Source organism: Schistocerca cancellata, chromosome 11 (assembly GCF_023864275.1).
Source record: "Schistocerca cancellata isolate TAMUIC-IGC-003103 chromosome 11, iqSchCanc2.1, whole genome shotgun sequence".
Lineage (NCBI taxonomy): Eukaryota > Metazoa > Arthropoda > Insecta > Orthoptera > Acrididae > Schistocerca > Schistocerca cancellata.
The window spans coordinates 104,847,199-104,872,836 of NC_064636.1; the positions used below are offsets into that span (position 1 = coordinate 104,847,199).

The 25,638-nt window shown below is 47.8% G+C and overlaps 1 protein-coding gene across 1 annotated transcript in view; it reads right to left on the reverse strand.

The window, feature by feature from the left end:
• LOC126108286 (uncharacterized) overlaps window positions 1-24,094 on the reverse strand; it is a 365,566-nt gene extending 341,472 nt beyond the window's left edge. Inside the window, exon 1 of the mRNA XM_049913510.1 lies at window positions 24,032-24,094. The gene's annotated coding sequence lies outside the window, so the exon portion shown is untranslated. The remainder of the gene's footprint in view (window positions 1-24,031) is intronic.
• Window positions 24,095-25,638: the final 1,544 nt, after the last annotated feature.

Consider the following 25,638-nt stretch of genomic DNA (forward strand, 5'->3'; position numbering starts at 1 on the left):
CAGCAACCTACATCCTTCTGAATCTGCTTAGTGTATTCACCTCTTGGTCTCCCTATACGGTTTTTACCCTCCACGCTTCTCTCCTATAGTAACCTGGTGATCCCTCGGTGCCTCAGAACATGTCCTACCAACCGATCCCTTCTTCTAGTCAAATTGTGCCACAAATTCGTCTTCTCCACAATTCTACTCAGTACTTCCTCATTAGTTATATGATCTACCCATCTAATCTTCAGCATTCTTCTTTACCACCACATTTTCAAAGCTTCTATTCTCTTCTTCTCTAAACTAGTTATCGTCCGGGTTTCAGTGCCATACAGAGCTACACTCTATACAAATACTTTCAGAAATGACTTCCTGACGCTTCAATCTATACTCGATGTTACCAAATTTCTCTTGTTCAGAAATGCTTTCCTTGCCATTACCAGTCTACATTTCATATCCTCTCTTCTTCGACCAACATCAGTTATTGTGCTCCCCAAATAGCAAAACTCATCTACTACTTCAAGCGTCTCATTTCCTAATCTAATTCTCTCAGCATCACCACATTTGACTGCATTCAATCACCCTAGTTTTGCCTTTGTTGATGTTCATCTTATATCCTCCTTTCAAGACACACTCCATTCCGTTGAACTGCTCTTCCAGGTCCTTTGCTGTCTCTAACAGAATTACAATGTCATCGGCGAACCTACTCCAAATTTTTCTTTAGTTTCCTTTACTCATTGCTCAATATACAGATTGAACAACACTCCCTTCTCAACCACTGCTTCCCTTTCATGGCCCTCGACTTGTTACCCGAAACGAAACAAGCCTCTCTCAACTTACATTTATAGATTTTAAGAAAGCATATGATTCTGTCCATAGACCCATACTGTTAAAAATTTTGAGACATTTTACACTCCACGCAAAATTAATAAAACCGATAGAGCTTACCTCACAAACACAAATTCGAAAATTAAGTTCAGAGGGGAACTTTCTGAATCACTGTTGGTAAAAACTGGTTTACGGCAGGAAGACTGACTGTTTTTCGTTAAAAAACGATTTTTCTTTTTTACACGCACAAAAAGGGGGCAGGAAGGTGCACCGGTTTGGAAGAAGAAGGAGTTGTCAGCCATTTCTAAACACGACTACAAAAAATGTTTTTGAACAGTGGAAGCATCGGTGGGAAAAATGTTTTAGTTTTAATGATGAGTATTATGAAGGGAATGAAGTTGTTGTGTAAACAATTTGAAAATGTATACGTTTCAAAAAATATTCCAGTTTTTCTGGGGGGGGGGGAGGGGGAGGGAGGGGGTAGCCCCTCGAGCCCTCCCCACAGCTAGTGCTTAGTGCTGCCACCTACCGTATACACGGTGACGTCAAACATACGGTGACGTCACGTATGTGGTGCTCTACCTGCCAGGTCGGCGTTTCATCCGTGCCGCCTCTGTGGTGTCGGGATTTCAACGGCCGGCAGTGTACGTGACGAAGGACGTGTGTCATTAGTGACGTAGGTGGCCACAGCTTTTGCACTTCCTGCGCGATGTGTTAGACCCGCCCAGAGCGCTAACAGCCACTTCCCGTCACGGACGGCTTTTCAATCGCTGAATATGCGCTTGCCCGCGGCTGTTGCGGAGGAAATGCGTGCGTCACGCACACTCCTTACGATCGTCCTTTCCTTTGCGTGTGCCAAATACACGACACGCGAAGCCGAAGCGGGAAGATTGTAAGTTTCTAAAGTGAGACACAGTTTCACCTCGCGTCTAGTCAGTGCTGACGGGTCAAAACTAAGGTTGGAGAACTGTTCGTGTTAATTAGTCCGTTTTCAGCGCCTACAACCAAATACAAGTATGTTATGTAGGCACAGGCAGCAGATACACTGTGTGATCGAAAGTATTCGGACACCGGGCTCAAAATGACAAGTAAAGGAGACCGCTTATAAAACACTAATACGACCTATTCTTAAGTACTGCTCGAGCGTTTGGGATCCCTGTCAGGTCGGATTGAGGGAGGACATAGAAGCAATTCAGAGGCGGGCTGCTAGATTTGTTACTGGTAGGTTTGATCATCACGCGAGTGTTACGGAAATGCTTCAGGAACTCGGGTGGGAGTCTCTGGAGGAAAGGAGGCGTTCTTTTTGTGAATCGCTACTGAGGAAATTTAGAGAACCAGCATTTGAGGCTGACTGCAGTACAGTTTTACTGCCGCCAACTTATATTTCGCGGAAAGACCACAAAGATAAGGGAGATTAGGACTCGTACAGAGGCATATAGCCAGTCATTTTTCGCTCGTTCTGTTTGGGAGTGGAACAGGGAGAGAAGATGCTCGTTGTGGTACCACGTACCCTCCGCCAAGCACCGTATGGTGGATTGGGGAGTATGTATGTAGATGTAGACAAGTTCGTGGCGCCCTCCATCGGTAATCCTGGAATTCGATATGGTGTTTGCCCACCCTTAGCCTTGATGACAGCTTCCACTCTCGCAGACATACCTTCACACTCAGGTTATGGGAGGTCTCTTGGGGAATGGCAACCCATTCCTCACGGAATGCTACTCTGAGGAGAGGTATCGATGTCGGTCGGTGAGGCCCGGAACGAAGTCGGCGTTCCAAAACATCCTACAGATGTTCTATATGATTCAGGTCAGGACTCTGCGCAAGTCAGTCCATTACAGGGTGGTGGTTGTCGTCTAGCCACTCCGCCACACGCCGTGCATTAGAACAGGTGCTGCATCCTGTTCGAACATGCAATGGCCATTCCCAAGTTGCTCTTCGACAGTGGGAAGCAAGAAGGTGCTTAAAACATCAGTGTAGGCCTGTGCTGTGATAGTGCCACGCAAAACAACAAGGGGTTCAGACCCCCTCCATGAAAAACACGACCACACCATAACACCACCATTTCCGAATTTTACTGTTGCCATTACACACGCTGCCAGATGACGTTCACCGGCGATTCGCCATACCCACATCCTGCCATCGGATCGCCACATTGTGTACCGTGATTCGTCACTCCAAACTACGTTTTTCCACTGTTCAATCGTCCAATGTTTACGCTCCTTACACCAAGTGAGGCGTCGTTTGGCATTTACCGGCGTGGTGTGTGGCTTATGAGCAGCCGCTCGACCGTGAGATCCACGTTTTCTCACCTCACGGCCGACTGTCACAGTACTTACAGTGCGTCCTGATGCAGTTTGGAATTCCTGTGTGATGGTCTGGATAGATGTCTGCCTATTACACATTACGACCGTCTTCAACTATCGGCGGTCTCTGTCAGTCAACAGACGAGGTCGGCCTGTAGGCCTTTGTGCTGTACGTGTCCCTTCATATTTCCACTTCACTATCACAGCGGAAACAGTGGACCTAGGGATGTTTAGGAGTGCGTTGATCTCGCGTACGCCGGCCAGAGTGGCCGAGCGGTTAAAGGCGCTACAGTCTGGAACCGCACGACCGCTACGGTCGCAGGTTCGAACCCTGCCTCGGGCATGGATGTGTGTGATGCCCTTAGGTTAGTTAGGTTTAAGTAGTTCTAAGTTCTACGGGACTGATGACCACAGCAGTTAAGTCCCATAGTGCTCAGAGCCATTTGAACCATTTTGTACCAAATCTCGCGTACAGACGCATGACCCACGTCACATCCAATCAGCTGATCACGTACGAAGTCCGTGAATTCCGCGGAGCGCCCCATTCTGCTCTCTCACGATGTCTAATGGCTACTTTGGTCGCTGATATGGAGTACCTGGCAGCAGGCGGCAGCACAATGCTGCTAATATGTAAAACTTATGTTTTTGGGGGTGTCCGGACACTTTTGATGACACAGTGTGCCTCTTTCGTCGTACCAACGGATCGCAAATTAAAAACAGAATAGAATAAAAAAATACAGCTTGGAAGTCGTGCTTGCTACGGTGGGTACCCTTGTATGAGCTACACGCAGCAGGTGCTCACAGCCTTGTGACGTCAGCGCGCCTTATCCTTATGCAAGTAGTGGAGACGCGCTCCGCGGGACAACAGGGCGTTGCGCAAGTCCTGGCTCGCATCACGAGAACTACCTGGCGCCCGAATGCCGTAACAGGAAGCTTCCAGACGCCTTCTGCACGTGGTTTCTCTAAATCGCTCCAGGCAAATGCCGGGATGGTTCCTTCCTCGTCCTTGACACAGTCCGAGCTTGTACTCTGTCTCTAATGATCTCGATATCGACGGGATGTTATACCCAATTTTCGTTCCTTCCTTTCATCCTTCGGCTTCTGCGCCGCTAGAGGCCGCTACGTCGAAATCTACCTCCAGCCTTACACACAGCTTCACTACCAACAACGCCTCCCGAAGTGCTAACCCCGCCGTTTCACACGGTTCTCCCAGACGTTCAGTCCCCAGCACGAATAACAGTGCTCCAAAAATTGCTAACACAACCACAGCATTGGGTTTCCACAAACTGGTAACCCGCCACCACACAGTATCCTCCGCAAGTGTTAACGATACCACCGCAAATGATGCTCTACGAGCGCGCAACCTAGTAACGCAGAGTGTGTTCCAAAAGTGTGGGCATTATCAACGCCACGGTGCTCGAAAAGCGAGGACGCAAGCAATGCACAGGGTGCTCGAAAAGCGAGGACGCAAGCAATGCACAGGGTGCTCGAAAAGCGAGGACGCAACCAATGCACAGGGTGCTCGAAAAGCGAGGACGCAACCAATGCACAGGGTGCTCGAAAAGCGAGGACGCAACCAATGCACAGGGTGCTCGAAAAGCGAGGACGCAAGCAATGCACAGGGTGCTCGAAAAGCGAGGACGCAAGCAATGCACAGGGTGCTCGAAAAGCGAGGACGCAAGCAATGCACAGGGTGCTCGAAAAGCGAGGACGCAAGCAATGCACAGGGTGCTCGAAAAGCGAGGACACAAGCAATGCACAGGTTGCTCGAAAAGCGAGGACGCAACCAATGCACAGGGTGCTCGAAAAGCGAGGACGCAACCAATGCACACGGTGCTCGAAAAGCGAGGACGCAACCAATGCACACGGTGCTCGAAAAGCGAGGACGCAACCAATGCACAGGGTGCTCGAAAAGCGAGGACGCAACCAATGCACAGGGTGCTCGAAAAGCGAGGACGCAACCAATGCACAGGGTGCTCGAAAAGCGAGGACGCAACCAATGCACAGGGTGCTCGAAAAGCGAGGACGCAACCAATGCACAGGGTGCTCGAAAAGCGAGGACGCAACCAATGCACAGGGTGCTCGAAAAGCGAGGACGCAACCAATGCACAGGGTGCTCGAAAAGCGAGGACGCAACCAATGCACAGGGTGCTCGAAAAGCGAGGACGCAACCAATGCACAGGGTGCTCGAAAAGCGAGGACGCAACCAATGCACAGGGTGCTCGAAAAGCGAGGACGCAAGCAATGCACAGGGTGCTCGAAAAGCGAGGACGCAAGCAATGCACAGGGTGCTCGAAAAGCGAGGACGCACCCATGCACAGGGTGCTCGAAAAGCGAGGACGCAACTAATGGACAGGGTGCTCGAAAAGCGAGGACGCAACCAATGCACACGGTGCTCGAAAAGCGAGGACGCAACCAATGCACACGGTGCTCGAAAAGCGAGGACGCAACCAATGCACAGGGTGCTCGAAAAGCGAGGACGCAACCAATGCACAGGGTGCTCGAAAAGCGAGGACGCAACCAATGCACAGGGTGCTCGAAAAGCGAGGACGCAACCAATGCACAGGGTGCTCGAAAAGCGAGGACGCAACCAATGCACACGGTGCTCGAAAAGCGAGGACGCAACCAATGCACACGGTGCTCGAAAAGCGAGGACGCAACCAATGCACAGGGTGCTCGAAAAGCGAGGACGCAACCAATGCACAGGGTGCTCGAAAAGCGAGGACGCAACCAATGCACAGGGTGCCCGAAAAGCGAGGACGCAACCAATGCACAGGGTGCTCGAAAAGCGAGGACGCAAGCAATGCACAGGGTGCTCGAAAAGCGAGGACGCAACCAATGCACAGGGTGCTCGAAAAGCGAGGACGCAACCAATGCACAGGGTGCTCGAAAAGCGAGGACGCAACCAATGCACAGGGTGCTCGAAAAGCGAGGACGCAACCAATGCACAGGGTGCTCGAAAAGCGAGGACGCAACCAATGCACAGGGTGCTCGAAAAGCGAGGACACAACCAATGCACAGGGTGCTCGAAAAGCGAGGACGCAAGCAATGCACAGGTTGCTCGAAAAGCGAGGACGCAACCAATGCACAGGGTGCTCGAAAAGCGAGGACGCAACCAATGCACAGGGTGCTCGAAAAGCGAGGACGCAACCAATGCACAGGGTGCTCGAAAAGCGAGGACGCAACCAATGCACAGGGTGCTCGAAAAGCGAGGACGCAAGCAATGCACACGGTGCTCGAAAAGCGAGGACGCAAGCAATGCACAGGGTGCTCGAAAAGCGAGGACGCAACCAATGGACAGGGTGCTCGGAAAGCGAGGACGCAACCAATGCACAGGGTGCTCGGAAAGCGAGGACGCAACCAATGCACAGGGTGCTCGGAAAGCGAGGACGCAACCAATGCACAGGGTGCTCGAAAAGCGAGGACGCAACCAATGCACAGGGTGCTCGAAAAGCGAGGACGCAAGCAATGCACAGGGTGCTCGAAAAGCGAGGACGCAAGCAATGCACAGGGTGCTCGAAAAGCGAGGACGCAAGCAATGCACAGGGTGCTCGAAAAGCGAGGACGCAAGCAATGCACAGGGTGCTCGAAAAGCGAAGACGCAAGCAATGCACAGGGTGCTCGAAAAGCGAGGACGCAACCAATGCACAGGGTGCTCGAAAAGCGAGGACGCAACCAATGGACAGGGTGCTCGAAAGGTGTGGCCCCTAATGTTGCGAAGCATGGTCATAAAGTGTGGACCCTTTAAATGGACAGGACCCTAGTTCTGGAGAGGGTGCTTCAAAAGTGTGGATCCTAGCATTGCACATGGATGCTCCAAAAAATGTGGACATCAATTAAGAGGGTGCCCGAAAAATGTGAAGCACAGCTATGCACACAGTGCTGATGAAGACCATACCTGCCTAATGACGAGGGTCCTTTAAAGGTGCCGACCTCAATGTAGCTCTGAACCTTCCGCAGGTTAACCATAGAAGAGCAATATTAAAATTGAGAGCTATCTGTAGACTCTCGAGAAACTGGTAAAACATGGAATGTGCTAGTAGGGAATGAGATCATGCACGATTTTTATATCGATGTGAGAGACTGACTCCGATTCTTTAAGCAGCGTTTTATTGGCAGGACACTTAGAAAATGTGACAGACCTACTAAGGAGACTGCGTACACTACGCTTGTGTGTCCTCTTTTAGAATATTGCTGTGCGGTGTGGGATACTTACCATGTAGGATTGACTGAGTACATAGAAAAGGTCAAAGAAAGGCAGCACATATTGTGTTGTCGTGAAATATGGGAGAGAGAGTGTCACAGAACTGATACAGGATTTGGGCTGGAAATCATTCATTGCGACGGAATCTTCTCATTAAATTCCAATCAGGAACTTTCTCCTGCGAATGCGATAATATTTTGTTGAGACCGATATACATAGGGCGGAACGATCACGACGATAAAATAAGGGAAATCAGGGCTCGTACGGAAAGATATAGCTGTTCGTTGGGTTGTTTGCGGGAAGAGACCAATCAGGGAGGTTGTCGGTCTCATCGGATTAGGGAAGGGCGAGGAAGAAAGTCGGCCGTGCACTTTCAAAGGAACCATCCCGGCATTTGCCTGGAGCGATATAGGGAAATCCGGGAAAACCTACATCAGGGTGGGCGGACGCTGGATTGAACAGTCATCCCGAATGCGAGCCCAGTGTGCTGATATAGGTGTTCATTCTTTCCGCGCGCTATACCATATTGGAGTAATAGAGAATTGTGAAGGTAAAGAACCTTCAACATCTCAGCGCGTCAGCAATCGTTGGTTAATATATTGAAAAACTAGAAACCCGCCTCGATTGCGAAGAAAGCACCTAGTGTTAAGCTAGGTTTCGGCGTAGATAACTACACCTTCTTCAGAACAATAAAAGCCCCAAGAGCCTAAGAAGACCTTTGTCAATGATTAAAAGAACACCATAACTATATATTTATAAACGAAAACAAGGAAAACACAAACAGTACATATGTACAAAGTCTAAACCACTACTTAACTTAATGGTGTAACCACCTCACACCGGCCTATGTTCGATGGGCCATGACCCGCCATAAACTGCAGCTACAAACGGTCGCTCACTTACAAGCCGGACCCGCTATCAATCATTGACAAAGGTCTTCTTAGGCACTTGTGGTTTTTATTGTTGTGAAGAAGGTGTAGTTATCTACGCCGAAACCTAGGTTAACACTAGGTGCTTTCTTCGCAATCGAGGCGGGTTTCTAGTTTTTCAATGAATTGTGAAGGTGGTTCGATGAATCCTCTGCCAGGCACTTAAATGTGATTTGCAGAGTATCCATGTAGATGTAGATGAAGAAATGAGTGCCTGGAAAGATTCGATTCTGCCGTATTCCTCACATTTCTGATGTATGCTCCGTTTACTGACACTACACTAGCCTATAAGAATGTGCGGCGAGTCACCGTAAAAAGAAAAAAAGAAAAAAATACTGCGGCGAAGAGAGCAATGCCAGATCCTTCGTAACAGGTGCCGTCAGCACTAAGTCCGGAGAGTGACGAAGCGGAATTCCGAAAGAATTGTGGAAGGAGCAAACGCAGGAGGCGAGACGTGACGTGACGTAAGCGTCTTGTTGTCGTCGTCGACGTCTGGTTGTTGTCACAGGACGTGGCGGCGCGTTTGTTGTGTGTGTGTGTGTGTGTGTGTGTGTGTGTGTGTGAGAGAGAGGGAGGGGGGGGGGAAGAAGAATCGAATACAGGGCGTTACGCAAGTGTTTCGTAAGAGGGGGTGGCGTCGGGGACGGGTCACACGGGAATGCGGCTACGCGGCGTACGGAGCGACCTGCGCCGAATGTTAGCAGACGTGCGCACTCAGTCACCGAGAGGTTGACAGGAAGAGAGCGACGGAGCCGGCGACTGCCCCGCCTGGTCCAGCACAGAGCGGCCGTCCGTGGAGTCGCCCCACACACACACACACACACACACACACACACACACACAGGGTGGCGGCCAGAGATTTCCACCTCTGTCACAACAGTCTTCACTAACAATCAAAAAGCCCACCATTCCCGATATCTTACGCCTCGAACTTCTCATTACTTTACAACCGAGTCAATGCATTAAGTATTTTGCGTTAGATTTAAAAAAACCGGAGGACTTTTTCGTACCTTCCAGCTAACTAACAAAAAAGCATAATACAAATGCGAATGAAGTATTATTTTCATGATTCACGAAGACATAAATTTTAATATTTTCGTTGGTTTATGTTTTTAAAGCTGTGCCGATGAAGTGACGCATCAATGAACATTTTAATGTCATAAAGGTATTGTATTGTATTGTTTGTTAAGCTAGGACCTAGAAAGGACGGAGAGGCTCCGTCCCCACCGCAGCTGCAGTGGTCCACAACCCCACGACGACTACCTTAGTCCACTTCACCCCTCCGCCGCCCCACACCGAACCCAAGGTTATTGTTCGGTTCGGGCCCCAGTCGGCCCCCCAGGGAACGTCTCACACCAGACCAGTGTAACCCCTATGATTGTGTGGTACAGTAACGGTGGTGTACGCGTACGTGGACAACTTGTTTGCACAGAAATCGCCGACACAGTGTAACTGACGCGGAATAAGGGGAACCAGCCCGCATTCGCCGAGGCAGATGGAAAACCGCCTAAAATCCATCCACAGACTGGCCGGTTCACCGGACCTCCACACAAATCCGCCGGGCGGATTCGTGCCGGCCGGGGACCAGGCGCTCCTTCCCACTCCGGCAAGCCGTCGAGTCGGCGCATTTGGCCTGCGGGAGGGATGTGACTGCTGCGAGACAGAGGGTTGCTCCCTGTGGCGCGCGGACGGCTACAGTAAAAATTTTGCGATCGGAAAAACTGTGGGACTCTGATGCGTGTAACTGTCGACTGGTGAGCACCATATAGAAAAAAAGGAAAAAAAAAAAACACTACAGAGTTGAGATTTTAACATTGTAAACCTATGCGAGAATTTATGGGAATTCTAAAGAAACTAATTCAATCGATGTCATTTGCTGAAGTGAATTTTGAGGAAGTAAACCGCGCTAAGCTTCTACAGGACCGTCGGACGTTTGGTTGATTACGATGATTGCTGATCGATCTGCAACTACGATCAAGCGAATTAAGAAGTGTTTCCTATTATTGATTGCAATGGGCTCGACATCTGACAATGAAAGGCGACCAAATTGTGTTAAGAATATTCTGGGATAAGCCGTATGGCAAAAGACCAAGGGGGAGATACAGGAGTACTTCACGCAATGAAATTGACTGCACATGCGAAACACTGGGAATAAATACGAGGTGCATTCAAGTTCTAAGGCCTCCGATTTTTTTTCTAATTAACTACCCACCCGAAATCGATGAAACTGGCGTTACTTCTCGACGTAATCGCCCTCCAGACGTACACATTTTTCACATCGCTGACGCCACGATTCCATGGCAGCGGCGAAGGCTTCTTTAGGAGTCTGTTTTGACCACTGGTAAATCGCCGAGGCAATAGCAGCACGGCTGGTGAATGTGCGGCCACGGAGAGTGTCTTTCATTGTCGGAAAAAGCAAAAAGTCACTAGGAGCCACGTGAGTAGGGAGCACGAGGAATCACTTCAAAGTTTTGTTATCACGAAGAAACTGTTGCGTAACGTTAGCTCGATGTGCGGGTGCGTTGTCTCGGTGAAACAGCACATGCGCAGCCCTTCCCGGACGCTTTTGTTGCAGTGCAGGAAGGAATTTGTTCTTCAAAACATTTTCGTAGGATGCACCTGTTACCGTAGTGCCCTTTGGAACGCAATGGGTAAGGATTACGCCCTCGCTGTCCCAGAACATGGACACCATTTTTTCGGCACTGGCGGCTACCCGAAATTTTTTTGGTGGCGGTGAATCTGTGTGCTTCCATTGAGCTGACTGGCGCTTTGTTTCTGGATTGAAAAATGGCATCCACGTGTCATCCATTGTCACAACAGACGAGAAGAAAGTCCCATTCGTGCTGTCGTTGCGCGTCAACATTGGTCGGCAACGTGCCACACGGGTAGCCGTGTGGTCGTCCGTCAGCATTCGTGGCACCCACCTGGATGACACTTTTCGCATTTTCGGGTCGTCGTGCAGGATTGTGTGCACAGAACCCACAGAAATGCCAACTCTGGAGGCGATCTGTTCGACAGTCATTCGGCGATCCCCCAAAACAATTCTCTCCACTTTCTCGATTGTGTCGTCAGACCGGCTTGTGCGAGCCCGAGGTTGTTTCGGTTTGTTGTCACACGATGTTCTGCCTTCGTTAAACTGTCGCACCCACGAACGCACTTTCGACACATCCATAACTCCATCACCACATGTCTCCTTCAACTGTCGACGAATTTCAATTGGTTTCACACCACGCAAATTCAGAAAACGAATGATTGCACGCCGTTCAAGTAAGGAAAACGTCGCCATTTTAAGTATTTAAAACAGTTCTCATTCTCGCCGCTGGCGGTAAAATCCCATCTGCCGTACGGTGCTGCCATCTCTGGGACGTATTGACAATGAACGCGGCCTCATTTTAAAACAATGCGCATGTTTCTATCTCTTTCCAGTCCGGAGAAAAAAAATCGGAGGCCTTAGAACTTGAATGCACCTCGTAACTGGCAAGAGGCAGCACAAGACAGGAGCATCTGGAGGAATCATGGGAGATCGCCTGGGAGCTTCGAGTCCCTTAGAATACTACTACTACTACTACTACTACTACTACTACAATTAATAATAACAGAACCCGGCGAACCGCTACGCATCACACAACCAAATGTGGGACTAGTCGCACAGAGTAAGTGTCCAATGATCCTACCCAAGTTCGTCTTTCTGAACGGTAGAAGTTTGACTGGGGACCTGAGGATATCGGCAGTTGCTTCTGCTCTACGAGATCAACGACATTTGTAATATTCTTTCTAGGTGAAATATTGTCGCCGGAAATTTTTTTAACGAAGTCAGAATGACATACGATCATGTTCTGTACTACTGTGGAGGTATGATAAGGACAGTAATTCGTCGTCTAGTAACTGAGAGTCTCAAGCATTAGCAAGAAAGTGTTTGCTTATTCACGACAGAAACTTTCTGAGCGTAGAGCAGCAGACACACATTGAGACAGGGGTGCATCTCTATTATCTTCAACTTATAATTATTTCCAGCTGAATTACTTTTATTTCGCGTCCACAGAAATTTCTCGAAGAAGGAAGCAAAATGGTGAAACTGCTATTTGTTTTGGGCATATGTTCGGTGTATTTGAAAAGTGTCGTGCCTCAGAAAGTTAATTTGACATTACGTACAGTAAAGTTAAACTACCCCAAACTGTTGATAATTATCCACATGGAGGTTGAAAAAGAAGGGGGATGGTGCTATAGCACGGTATTTTGAAGCCAGGGTGGGCGTGGCCTACCGCCATCTTAAATGGCCCTAAACATTAGCAGACTACTGTAGCAGCTGTTCTAAAGACTTGAAATTGCTGTGCCCACATGTGTAACGCAGGGTCAGAAAGAATTTCGAACGATTTTTTCTGTTGTATGGCATTTGCTGTTGCAATACGACATAGTTAGCCTCGTTGTTGTAGCTTGTTTTTTAAGGATATATTTCGAAAAATGGCTCTGAGCACTATGGCACTTAATTTCTGAGGTCATCAGTCCCCTAGAACTTAGAACTACTTGAACGTAGGTGACTTAAAGACATCACACACACCCATGCCCGAGGCTGGATTCGAACCTGCGACTGTGGCGGTCGCGCGGTTCAAGACTGTAGCGCCTAGAACCGCTCGGCCACACCGGCCGGCTTTCCGACTTCCATCCGTTTTATCCAACGAATGATGCACTCAGCTGGTGGATGTTGGGGGAGGCTGTGGATTTGGCAAGGTGTTGGCTCTGACGTCGACCAGTAGAGTGTAAAGACGCGGCATACAGGCCCTCACAGTAAAGTGGCGTAAGGCCGTCGCAATGAACGGAGATCACGCTGGAAAACACGGTTTTTGTAGCCAAAAGAGAGCGGAGTAATATCCTGTATTGGACTCCTGAAGAAACCCAACCTGTTCACCGCTGAACGGTCCTCGTATTTATGCATTTCTTTCACATGGACAGATTACGACCTTGAAATGAGACAATTTTCAACGACGCTGCTGTCTTTGCTGCTTGACCGAAGTAAGGTAATCATTTATTCATGGGAAGTACAGGGTCACCCACAAGCATGTCTCGGGATCCGGATGATCGACACACAGGAAATAGATATATATACACACTATGTGATCAAAAGTATCCGGACACCCCGAAAAACAGACGTTTTTCACATTAACTGCCTTGTGCTGCCACCTACTGCCAGGTACTCCAAGTCAGCGACCTCAGTAGTCATTAGACATCGTGAGAGAGCAGAATGGGGCGCTCCGCGGAACTCACGGACTTCGAAAGTGGTCAGGTGATTGGGTGTCACTTGTGTCCGACCTCGTCTGTTGACTGACAGAGACCGCCGACAGTTGAACAGGGTCGTAATGTGTAATAGGCAAGGATCTATCTAGACCGTCAAACAGGAATTCCAAACTGCATCAGCATCCACTGCAAGTACTATGACAGTTTGGCGGAGGTGAGAAAACTTGGATTTCACGGTCGAGCGTCTGCTCGTAAGCCACACAACACGCCGGTAAATGCCAAACGACGCCTCGCTCGGTGTAAGGAGCGTAAACATTGGACGAATGAACAGTGGGAAATCGTTGTGTGGAGTGACGAATCGCGGTGCACAATGTGGCGATCCGATGGCAGGGTGTGGGTATGGCGAATGCCCGGTGAACGTCATCTGCCAGCGTGTGCAGTGCCGACAGTAAAATTCGGAGGTGGTGGTGGTGTTATGGTGTGGTCGCGTTTTTCATGGAGGGGGCTTGCACCCCTTGTTGGTTTGCTTGGCACTATCACAGCAAAGGGCCTACATTGATGTATTACACACCTTCTTGTTTGCCACTGTTGAAGAGCAACTTGGGGATGGCGATTGCATATTTCAGCACGATCGAGCACCTGTTCATAAGGCACGGCCTGTGGCGGAGTGGTTACACGACAATAACATCCCTGTAATTGACTGGCCTGCACAGAGTCCTGACCTGAATCCTATAGAACACCTTTGGGAGGTTTCGGATTACAGACTTCGTTCCAGATCTCGCCGACCGACATCGATACCTCTCCTCAGTGCAGCACTCCGCGAAGAATGGGCTGCCATTTCCCAAGAAACCTTACAGCACCTGACTGAACGTAAGCCTGCGAGAGTGGAAGCTGTCATCAAGGCTAAGGGTGGGCCAACACTATATTGTATTCCAACATTACCGATGGAGGATGCAACGAAATTGTAAATCATTTTCAGCCAGGTGTCCGGATACTTTTGATCACACAATGTGTGAGAGAGCAGAGCACCACTGCAGGAGGCTGGAACGGGCGTGTATTGCGTCCCAGGCAGGTGGAATTGCGTCAACACACACACACACACACACACACACACACACACACACAAAACTACGGGTATTTGCCGAGGTGTGTCGCCAAGGACTCGGCGAAAGCGCGAGGAGTATCCTTAACACCCACGCAAACAGCCGGCGGGAAGCTGACTGCCCCCCCCCCCCCACACACACACACACACACCTGTGTGCACCCAGAGCGTAAACGAGAAGCGAATAAACAGTGGTGCTGCATGTACGCTGTACGCTGGTTGGCATTAAAATTACAACACCATGAATTACAATAATCTCATTTGATCAGTTGTTAGGTTGTAATTGTACTTTGACGTCCGCGCCTCCGCCAATACAAAGATATAATTTACGATCGCGCACGCAGAAGAGCGCTGCGCCAGCGACCGATTTTTATAAATAACTTTGTTCGTCTTTTTACTTTTGCGTAGGTTTTTGTTTTTAACAACTAATTGATGACTCTCTCTCTCTCTCTCTCTCTCTCTCTCTCTCTCTTGTCTTCATACGAAAGACGTGTTTTTTTCGGCGATGTGTTGAATGTGCTTTTGGGTGGAAATTAAAATTACATTACAAAGCGAGGTTATTTCAATAGTGATTCGAGGTGGTTATCGCCAAATTTGTAAATTGATCATGACAGTGACAACTTGAAGAAGTTTGAAGAAGTCCTACAAGAGAAATTAGGAGCAGAGCCATGAAGACTATATTGTAATTAATACTGCGTATCTAACAAGATTATAAGGTAAATTTCAATTAGTTTTCTGATGCTACTTCCGTACAGTCGTTTTTTGTAGTGTTGCCGACCCGGTCTGCCATGCACGGTCAAATTACAGCACGATCTCGATCAATAATAAGTCCGCCTTATCCGTAACTGAAACCCCCAAAATTCAAGATAGATTTTCTATTTCATTTTTTTCACGGCAGAGCCCCGAGGATAGAAGGGAACACTACAAGGTGCAAGTCTTTGGAGTGGACTGCACTTCGGCGACTTGCGAGTCCGTAACCTACCCCATCGAACACCATCGGGGGAAAAGAGGACGTAACGTGGAATCCGGGACACGTGTCGTTCACGGCGACTTATCATGCAGACGTGAGTCTTAGAAGGCAAGATCAACAATTCTTGATCCCACCGGAAGTCCATTCCGCGGGTTTTCAGTTATGATTCTGTAAACTCAAGTGAAAGACAATTTGGCCTCATATACAATTTCCTCACACTTGTTTCGTCGAGCCACTCTCACCAAAGTGCTCGAAACAATAACGTGAGAGCTTTGGTCTGCTGCAGCTGATGGCCTTCCAGTTCTTGGGTTGTCCTCCGTGCCTATCCGACCTTCACGGAAAGTAGCGGATCACGCTGACACCGTGCTAGGACACACTACGGTATTCCCACGGACCTTTCTCTCTCAGCGTTGCAAATTTCAGTTGGGTTCTTTCCACGTGGAAATTCGATTTTGATGCAGGAACGCTGGTCACTACATGTAATACGACCCGACTCTGTTTCAGCTTCCTAATTAAAACGTAATTACTCACGACACGATCACACGAGCCAAAAAACACGAATACGACCTCTCGCCTACGGTTTCAAGATTTTTAACTTCGATCACAACTCCGTAACGGACGCGCATGCGCTGTGAACAGGACGTTTGAAATGACCCACGCCTTATTCGTCTTTTCCTCTTCAAACAAATCATGTGCCGACAGCTTCAGCTTGGTAATAAGTCGAAAAACTGTAATGATAGCACTTAATATTACAAGACAAGTCTCGCTGTTATTTAGAATGAAATTTTCACTCTACAGCGGAGTGTGCGCTGATATGAAACTTCCTGGCAGATTAAAACTGTGTGCCGGACCGAGACTCGAACTCGGGACCTTTGCCTATAGCGGGCAAGTGCTCTACCGACTGAGCTACCCAAGCACGACTCACGCCCCGTCCTCACAGCTTTACTTCCGCCAGTACCTCGTCTCCTACCTTCCAAATTTTACAGAAGCTCTCCTGCAAAGGTCCCGAGTTCGAGTCTCGGTCCAGCAGACAGTTTTAATGTGCCAGGAAGTTTCAAGTCTCGGTGTTGCCGAGTGGCAGTATCCCCGGTCTATAAAATGAAGATTAAGAAAACACCGAAGTACAAAATACGTCGCTGTACTTTTAAGTAAGTGCAACGAAAACTGGTTATAAATAATTTTCTATAATCATTGCTGCACGGCTTCGATATATTTGAGGAGCGTCGCTTAAGAAGCGATTTTTCGGAATTCCTCCCCTACGGGGTAAAACAGGGGAGAAAGCTTTTTTGGGAGCATGTCGATATTAAGGTAATTTTGAAGGTAGAATAAAAAAATTGGTAACTGCTTCCTTAGACAGAAATAAATACGTGATTCACTATTTTTGGAAATATAATCCTTACGGAGGTGAAAGTTTATTTTGAAAATAAATGATTCTTATGGTGCTTCAAAGCACATCTATGAACATCGGTATTTGACTTACCGGTTAAAAAATAAAAAAGTGTATCGGTGTCTTTGATAATTCAACCCCTAAAGGGGTGAAAAAGGGGATGAAAATTTTTATCTAAAAATGTTCTTGTATCGGAACACACTTAAATAAATGAAATCTGGTATTCGAACTATAAAGACAAATGTGTTAGCGGATGAAAGTTTTTATGGAAATATCGTAAGAACTCCAAAAGCCGGATTAACGAAGACGCCCGACTCTAGCTGCCAGAATCGTTCTTTTGTCAGAAGTACGCTCTGAAATGACTGTGTCTAAGGTCTTAACTAGCTTGAAAAGTTTTGATGACGCGAATTAACAGACTTCGAGCGTGGAATTGTAGTTGTAGGTAGATGCATGGAGCATACCATTTCGGAAATAGTTAAGGAACTGGATATACCTAGAACTGAAGTGTCAAGAGTGCGCTGTCGGAGGACGAGGACTGTTTCAATTCCCGTCGAGTTGGTTAGAGGCGGAGCTCCGATTAGGGAAGGGCGGAGCAGGAAAGCGGCTGTGCCCTTTCGAAGGAACCATCCCGGCATTTACCTCACGCGATTTTGGGAAATCATGGGGAAACTTGAACCAGGATGGCGGAACGCGGGTTTGAACCGTCGTCCTCCCGAATGCGAAGTGCGCTGACGATACAAAATTCAAGGCACTGTCCCTCACCATGGACAACGCAATGGCAGACAGCCTCCACTTAACGATCGAGAGCAGCGGCGTTTGCGTAGCGTTGTCAGCGCTGACAGACAAGCAACACTGCACCAAATAACCGCAAAAATCAATGTGGGACGTGCGACGAGCGTATCCGATGTTTGGGCGTTAATGGCGCATGGCAGCAGACGACCGACTCGAGTACCTCTGGTAAATGGAAATGCCGTGTGGCTAGGGCCTCCCGTCGCATGGACCATTCGCCTACGGACATACTCCGCAATCCACCATACGGTGCGTGGCGGAGGGTACCTCGTACCTCAACTAGCATCTCTTCCTGTTCCACTCCCAAACAGAACGAGGGATAAATGACTGTCCAAAAGCCTCTGTACGAGCCCTAATCTCTCTTACCGTATCTTTGTGGTCTTTCCGCGAAATGTAAGTTGGCGGCAGTAAAATTGTACTGCAGTCAGCCTCAAATGCAGGTTCTCTAAATTTCCTCAGTAGCGATTCACGAAAAGAACGCCTCCTTTCCCCCAGAGACTCCCACCCGAGTTCCTGAAGCATTTCCGTAACACTCGCATCATGATCAAACCGACCAGTAACAAATCTAGCAGACCGCCTCTGTATTGCTTCTATGTCCTCCCTCAATCCGACCTGATAGGGATCCCAAACGCTCGAGCAGTACTCGAGAATAGGTCGTATTAGTGTTTTATAAGCGGTCTCCTTTACAGATGAACCACACCTTCCCAAAATTCTACCAATGAACCGAAGACGGCTATACGCCTTCCCCACAACTGCCATTACATGCTTGTCCCACTTCATATCGCTCTGCAGTGTTACGCCCAAATATTTAATCGATGTGACTGTGTCAAGCGCTACACTACCAATGGAGTATTCAAACATTACAGGATTCTTTTTCCTATTCATCTGCATTAATTTACATTTATCTATATTTAGAGTTAGTTGCCATTCTATACACCAATCACAAATCCTGTCCAAGTCAATGTTAAATGTGTGTTAGATGTGTTACAAGCAGTTAGGCACGGAACTGAAATTAAATCACTGTAAACTGCTCTAGAGCTGAGATGCATAGTCGGTGCCACAGGGCTCATTGAGGGATCGATTTTTATTGAGGATTAGCTCTCAACTGAGAGCTGTTTCAAAGCACGGAAAATGCGTTTACATTGTTTTGTAATGTTTACCATTCTGTTAGGATATGGTTGTGCTATGACATCAAGGCCAGATATTGACTCTGAAAATGGACAAATGGAGAGGTATAATTCAAGTTGGCATAATGATAGTAGTTAACCAGGAAACCAATAAAGAAAACAATCTCTGAATGCGAACAAGTCTCTTTCCTCCAGTGTTCGAAATAACCAAAACAGATTTTGCAGGCGGACCTCCACACCTCTGAAACAATTCGTGAATGATATTTCCAGAGCCAAAAGCTGCTGTGTCAGTATTTATTATTTACGACTAGTTTCAACCGTATTTCATGATCAAGTCGATGTGGTGATGACGTCGTCGCCAACAGGACCCAAAATCCTAATTATTCCTTCCTTTCCAGAGTGTAATTTTTGATTTGTTAGAACTGATAGACATTTGGTATTCTTACGTGACACTTTATATCAAGAACACCAAGTCTACGGCGCCACTCTCCGCTATTCCATTAGGGGACTTCTGATAACTGACGATTGACCTTTCTGGAAGTTCCGGCGGCTGTTTTCGCTTTGTGTTAATGAGATGAAGCCCTTCGGGAGGCGATGACTTAATCTACTATAAGGAATGGTACACATATCGCAGGGGAACGAAGAATGTATCACGAAGATGCACTTAGGTAATATTCAATCTTTATCTTTCTGAGTCGTGTTATGTGGGCGATAGAGAACGAAAGAGCTGTCACGTTTGGAGTCCGTAAATCCGTTTCTTGACAGGTTCAAATGTTTCAGTGAGAGAAAAAGCAAAAAATCTAGTTTCAGATTCTGGATTACTTATTTTAATTCTCGTAGATGGCAGATTAGGGTACAAGTACTATTCAACGACGAGAGTCCTTTACAGAGGGACCATAACACTGGAGAGGAAATAGTCTGTGTACTTTGCGTAACAGCTCTCCTAGTATTTACTGGTGCAAGTCTTTCGAACTGACGCCACGTCGGCGACTTGAGCGTCGATGGGAATGAAATAATAAGGACAACACAACACCCAGTCCCTGAGTGGAGAAAATCTCCGACCCAGACGGGAATCGAACCCGGGGCGCTAGGCATGACATTCCGTCGCGCTGACCACTCAGCTACCAGGGGCGGACTAGTACCTCTGGTAACAGGACGACAACGACTCCAGCCCACCTCCTGACCTCGTAACCATATCGGCAGGATCCTGGATGAGTGGAAAACCGTAGCCCGGTCACATGGGTAGGCCTACCGATTTCAATTGGTATGCACACAATGTATGACCTGCTATATAACAACACACAGCAGTTTCTTTGCTTGAGAAATAAATAAATAAATAAATAAATGGTAAGAGCAATGGTGGGATTCGAGTACGGCCCAGTTTTCTATGCCATCAGTTTTTGCTAAAGTTATTGAAAAGGCTGTGTATGCAAGGATAATGGATCATTCTACATCACACCATTAGCTACCAAATGTACAGTTCGGTTTTAGAAGTCGTTCAAGAACCGAAAAATGCTATATTCTCTTTTCTCTGTGAGGTACTGGATGGGTTAAACAAAAGGTTTCTAACGATAGGCATATTTTTTTGATTTAACTAAGGCGTTTGATTGTGTTGATCACAAAATACTACTCCAGAAGTCTGACCATTACGAAATACGGGGAGTAACTCACAATTGATTCACCTCTTACTTTAACAACAGACAGCAAAAGGTCATTACTCACAATGTTGAGAATGGCTGTGATGTGGGGTCTGAGTGGGGTACTGCCAAGTGGGGGGTGCCCCAGGGGTCAGAGTTGAGGCCACTCCTGTTCCTTATTTATATAAAATACAGGGTTATTACAAATGATTGAAGCGATTTCACAGCTCTACAATAACTTTATTATTTGAGATATTTTCACAATGCTTTGCACACACATACAAAAACTAAAAAAGTTTTTTTAGGCATTCACAAATGTTCGATATGTGCCCCTTTAGTGATTCGGCAGACATCAAGCCGATAATCAAGTTCCTCCCACACTCGGCGCAGCATGTCCCCATCAACGAGTTCGAGACCATCGTTGATGCGAGCTCGCAGTTCTGGCACGTTTCTTGGTAGAGGAGGTTTAAACACTGAATCTTTCACATAACCCCACAGAAAGAAATCGCATGGGGTTAAGTCGGGAGAGCGTGGAGGCCGTGACACGAATTGCTGATCGTGATCACCACCACGACCGATCCATCGGTTTTCCAATCTCCTGTTTAAGAAATGCCGAACATCATGATGGAAGTGCGGTGGAGCACCATCCTGTTGAAAGATGAAGTCGGCGCTGTCGGTCTCCAGTTGTGGCATGAGCCAATTTTCCGCGGGCTACGCGTGAAACTTGCCCGCACGCGTTCAACCATTTCCTCGCTCACTGCAGGCCGACCCGTTGATTTCCCCTTACAGAGGCATCTAGAAGCTTTAAACTGCGCATACTATCGCCGAATGGAGTTAGCAGTTGGTAGATCTTTGTTGAACTTCGTCCTGAAGTGTCGTTGCACTGTTATGACTGACTGATGTGAGTGCATTTCCAGCACGACACACGCTTTCTCGGCACCTGTCGCCATTTTGTCTCACTGCGCTCTCGAGCGCTCTGGCGGCAGAAACCTGAAGTGCGGATTCAGCCGAACAAAACTTTATGAGTTTTTCTACGTATCTGTGGTGTGTCGTGACCATATGTCAATGAATGGAGCTACAGTGAATTTATGAAATCACTTCAATCATTTGTAATAGCCCTGTATATGCCCTCTAGTATTACGGGTAAGTCTAAAACATTTCTGTTTGCTGATGACACTAGCTTGGGTAGTAAAGGTTGTTGTGTGCAACATTGGCTCGGTTTCAAATAGTGCAGTTCATGACCTAAGTTCATGGCCTGTAGAAAATAAACCAACGCTAATTCACAGTATGACTCAGTTTTTACAGTTTCTAACACACATTCAACAAAAGCTGACGTTTTACTTTCACAGAATGGGCATATGATTAGTGAAATTGAACAGTTCGAATTTCTAGGTGTTCAGATAGATAGTAAACTGTCGTGGAAAGCCCGCGTCCAGGACTTAATACTGCCACTTTTAGTGTTCGAACAGTATCTGAAGTGAGTGATCGTTCGACACGAAAATTAGTCTACTTTGCTAAATTTTCTTTCACTTATGTCGTATGGTATTATATTTCGGCGTAAATGTTCCCATTCTAAAACGATATTTATGGGTCAGAAACGGGCTGTTCGTGCGATAAGCGGTTTAAGTTCACGAAGCTCTTGCGACCCCTGTTCGCGAGTCTGCGTATGTTGACATTGGCCTCTCAACATATCTATTCCTTACTGCCGTTTCTTGTTAACAATATCAGCTTACTCCCAAGAATAAGCAGCTTTCACTCGGTTAATACCGGGAAATGGTTATGTCCGGCCTGCTTGGAGACTATTTACAGCCACTGATGGAGTTTTTCTTCCCGAACAACTGTGGAATTTTTGTCGGTAATAATACCCCCTATCAGATTGCTATGGAAATGAGTACCGGCAATTTTTCCCACAGGGTGGAAGGCGCCTGGGGCGACGGGTAGGACAACCGGCCTTGTAGTGTCACGCCGACGAAAGGCGGTACTCTACCTAGTTAGAGCACTAGCCCTCCCACGGACTTGCGCCACAGGCTTTACCTTTTTTTTTACCTTCCTCAGGGATCAGTACTGGGACCCATCTTCTTTTAGGTGTTTCAGACAAGAATTATTCGCGACGAGATGAACAACATTTTGGACAATTTGGGAGAATAGCTGCTGGTAAACTTTTCGGGATGTGAGGTCATTGTCCAAGAAACTCTTCTCTTCCTGACGTTTCGTCCAGGACTGCCGCTGGACATTTTCAGAGCCGGTTTTCCGCCGAGTCTTGCCGACTGACCGGTCGGACGTCCTAGAGGGACATAAATACTGTACGAAATGGGGCGTGTTCAAAGTACCATGTGATGCGCAGAGATAATCCTTAACAGAGATAGAAATTAACTATAGATTGTCGTCTTGTCAAAGATTAAACTGCCTAGCGATTCTTCAGAGTTACAGTCCATATGTCGCTAAGTTCCATTGCCTCCTCATTCCTATTAAAATTATCCTGATGGTTATGAATTTGAATGACAGCTACAGCTGATTTCTCTACTTATCCTAGTCGGCGAAGACGTTTGTGCTCTTTTAGCCGCGTATTTACGCGTCCTCTTGGTAGTTGCAATATAAACTTTAGCACACGTACACGGAACTCTGCATACACCGCATGTGGACAGACGAGGGCGTTTATCCTTCACAGATCGTAGTACTTATTTTCTTTGTTGCTCTACAGGATAAAAGCCGAAACATCAGGAAGAGAAGAATTTCTTGGACCACGACCTCACATCGCGAAAGGATGCAACTATGTAATCGCGTCTCGAAAGCCTTCACTCTATGAATTAGAGAGCCGGCCGGAGTGGCCGAGCGGTTGTAGGCGCGACCCCTACGCTCGCAGGTTCGAATCCTGCCTCGGGCATGTATGTGTATGATGTCCTTAGATTAGTTAGGTTTAAATCGTTCTAAGTTCTAGGGGACTGATGACCTCAGATGTTCAGTCCCCTAGTGCTCAGAGCCATATCAATTACAGGGAATGGTTTGTCCACCCAGATGGCCGGACTTTAATGCCATCGAACATTTATCGGGCGTAATAGGAAGGTCACTTCGTGCACAAAATCCAGCACTACCAACACCTGCCGCAATTATGAACCGCTGTAGAGGCAGCATTGATGAGTATTTAAAGCAGGGGACTTCCAAAAGACTCGTTGAATCCACGTCACGTCGAATTGCTTCATTTCTCGGTGCAGGTGGTGGTCGAACGTCGTTGTACATATAAAATGAATGCGTGTAGAAGTGAGGAGTCTGCTGGAAGTGATGAACATCTACTTGACACCAGCCAAGCCTCATTCGACATGATATTCGTGATACTGAAGATACTCGCTTGACCGAAACACCTTACAGCAGCTGCCGGTGACGGATGGCAGTCCCCCGTTTCTGCGCATGCGCGGTCTGAAAGTTACACAATATCTTACGACTCGATACTCGGCCCAGACAACTGGTCATTGACGTCACCGACCCCCTCTGGACGTGAATGGCGGCCCTCGCGGTCCCAGCTACACACTGTACTGTACGGTACCTTGAAGGGCGGGCGGTGTGGCTGCGGCGGCCGTTGGCTCGGTGTGCAGCTGCGCGCCGCTCGCCTGCTCGCCGGGCACTCCGGCAGTGCGCGTGCGCGCGCGCCTGCGCCCTGGCCGCGTCCTTGCGCGACCTTGGCGCGTGACGTATCGCAGGTGCGCGGCCGGCTCATCGCAGCTGAGAACAACAGCCGGGCGCCACACACACAATACACACCTCTCAGACAGCCAAGTCGTCACGCGGTTCCACATGTCAGTGCAATACAGCGAGCGCAAGGTGCGCAACATCCGTTACGTAACGCGTAAAACAACACGGGTCCCAGCACTGATCCTTGAGGAAGGCAGCAAAAATCTGTGGCCAGGCGGCCCGCGGCAACCTTCAGAAATCCCCGACATTCGTTTCAGTAGGCTGGGTGCACCTGCGGCCGTGCTGGACCGACTTTTCAGAGATGATTGCGGCACTCGGTTGTTCGATCATGATGATGATGATGATGTTTGGTTTGCGGGGGGGGAGGGGGGGGGGGCGCTCAACTCTCGGGTACGAATTCCCAACCTTTGCTCAGTCCAGTCTGGCCTCTTTCATCAATGAAGATGAAATGATGAGGACAACACAAACAACCAGTCATCTTGAGGCAGGTGAAAAATCCCTGTTCCCGCCGGTAATCGAACCCGGGACCCCGTGCTAGGGAAGCGAAAACGCGACCTTGAGACCACGAGCTGAGGACGCGGCTACTCGAGACAGGATGTCAAATTAAACACCTTTCAGCTGTCTGGTTTCCATATTTACTGTATTTGGCTACCAGTTTCAGAGTTTTACTATGCCATCTTCGGGCCCCTAACCGCCGTGCAGGAAGATTCCACCGGATCAAGACAGGGGCCGCAATACTCGTATTAGTAGATTCCTGCTTGCTCTAGCGATCACTTCAAGCATCATCTGCCATCTAACAGTCGGCAGATGATGGTTGAAGTGTTTGCTACCTTTCTGTGGCTGCGCGGTGTAGACGCGCTGTCTTGGGGGCGCCTTGCCGGCACGGTTCGCATAATATATGTTGTTGTTGTTGTTTCTGTGGTCTTCAGTCCTGAGACTGGTTTGATGCAGCTCTCCATGCTACCCTATCCTGTGCAAGCTTCTTCATCTCCCAGTACTTACCACAACCTACATTCTTCTGAATCTGCTTAAGGTATACATCTCTTCGTCTCCCTCTACGATTTATACCCTCCACGCTGCCCTCCAATGCTAAATTTGTGATTCCTTGATGCCTCAGAACATGTCCTACTAACCGGTCCCTTCTTTTTGTCAAGTTGTGCCACAAACTGCTCTTCTCCCCAATTCTATTCAATACTTCATCATTAGTTATGTGATCTACGCATCTAATCGTCAGCATTCTTCTGTAGCACCACATTTCGAAAGCCATTGCCAGTCTATATTTTGTATCTTCTCTACTTCGACCATCATCAGTTATTTTGCTCCCCAAATAGCAAAACTCCTTTACTACTTTAAGCATATCATTTCCTAATCTAATTCCCTCAGCATCACCCGACTTAATTCGACTACATTCCATTATCCTCGTTTTGCTTTTCTTGATGTTCATCTTATATCCTCCTTTCA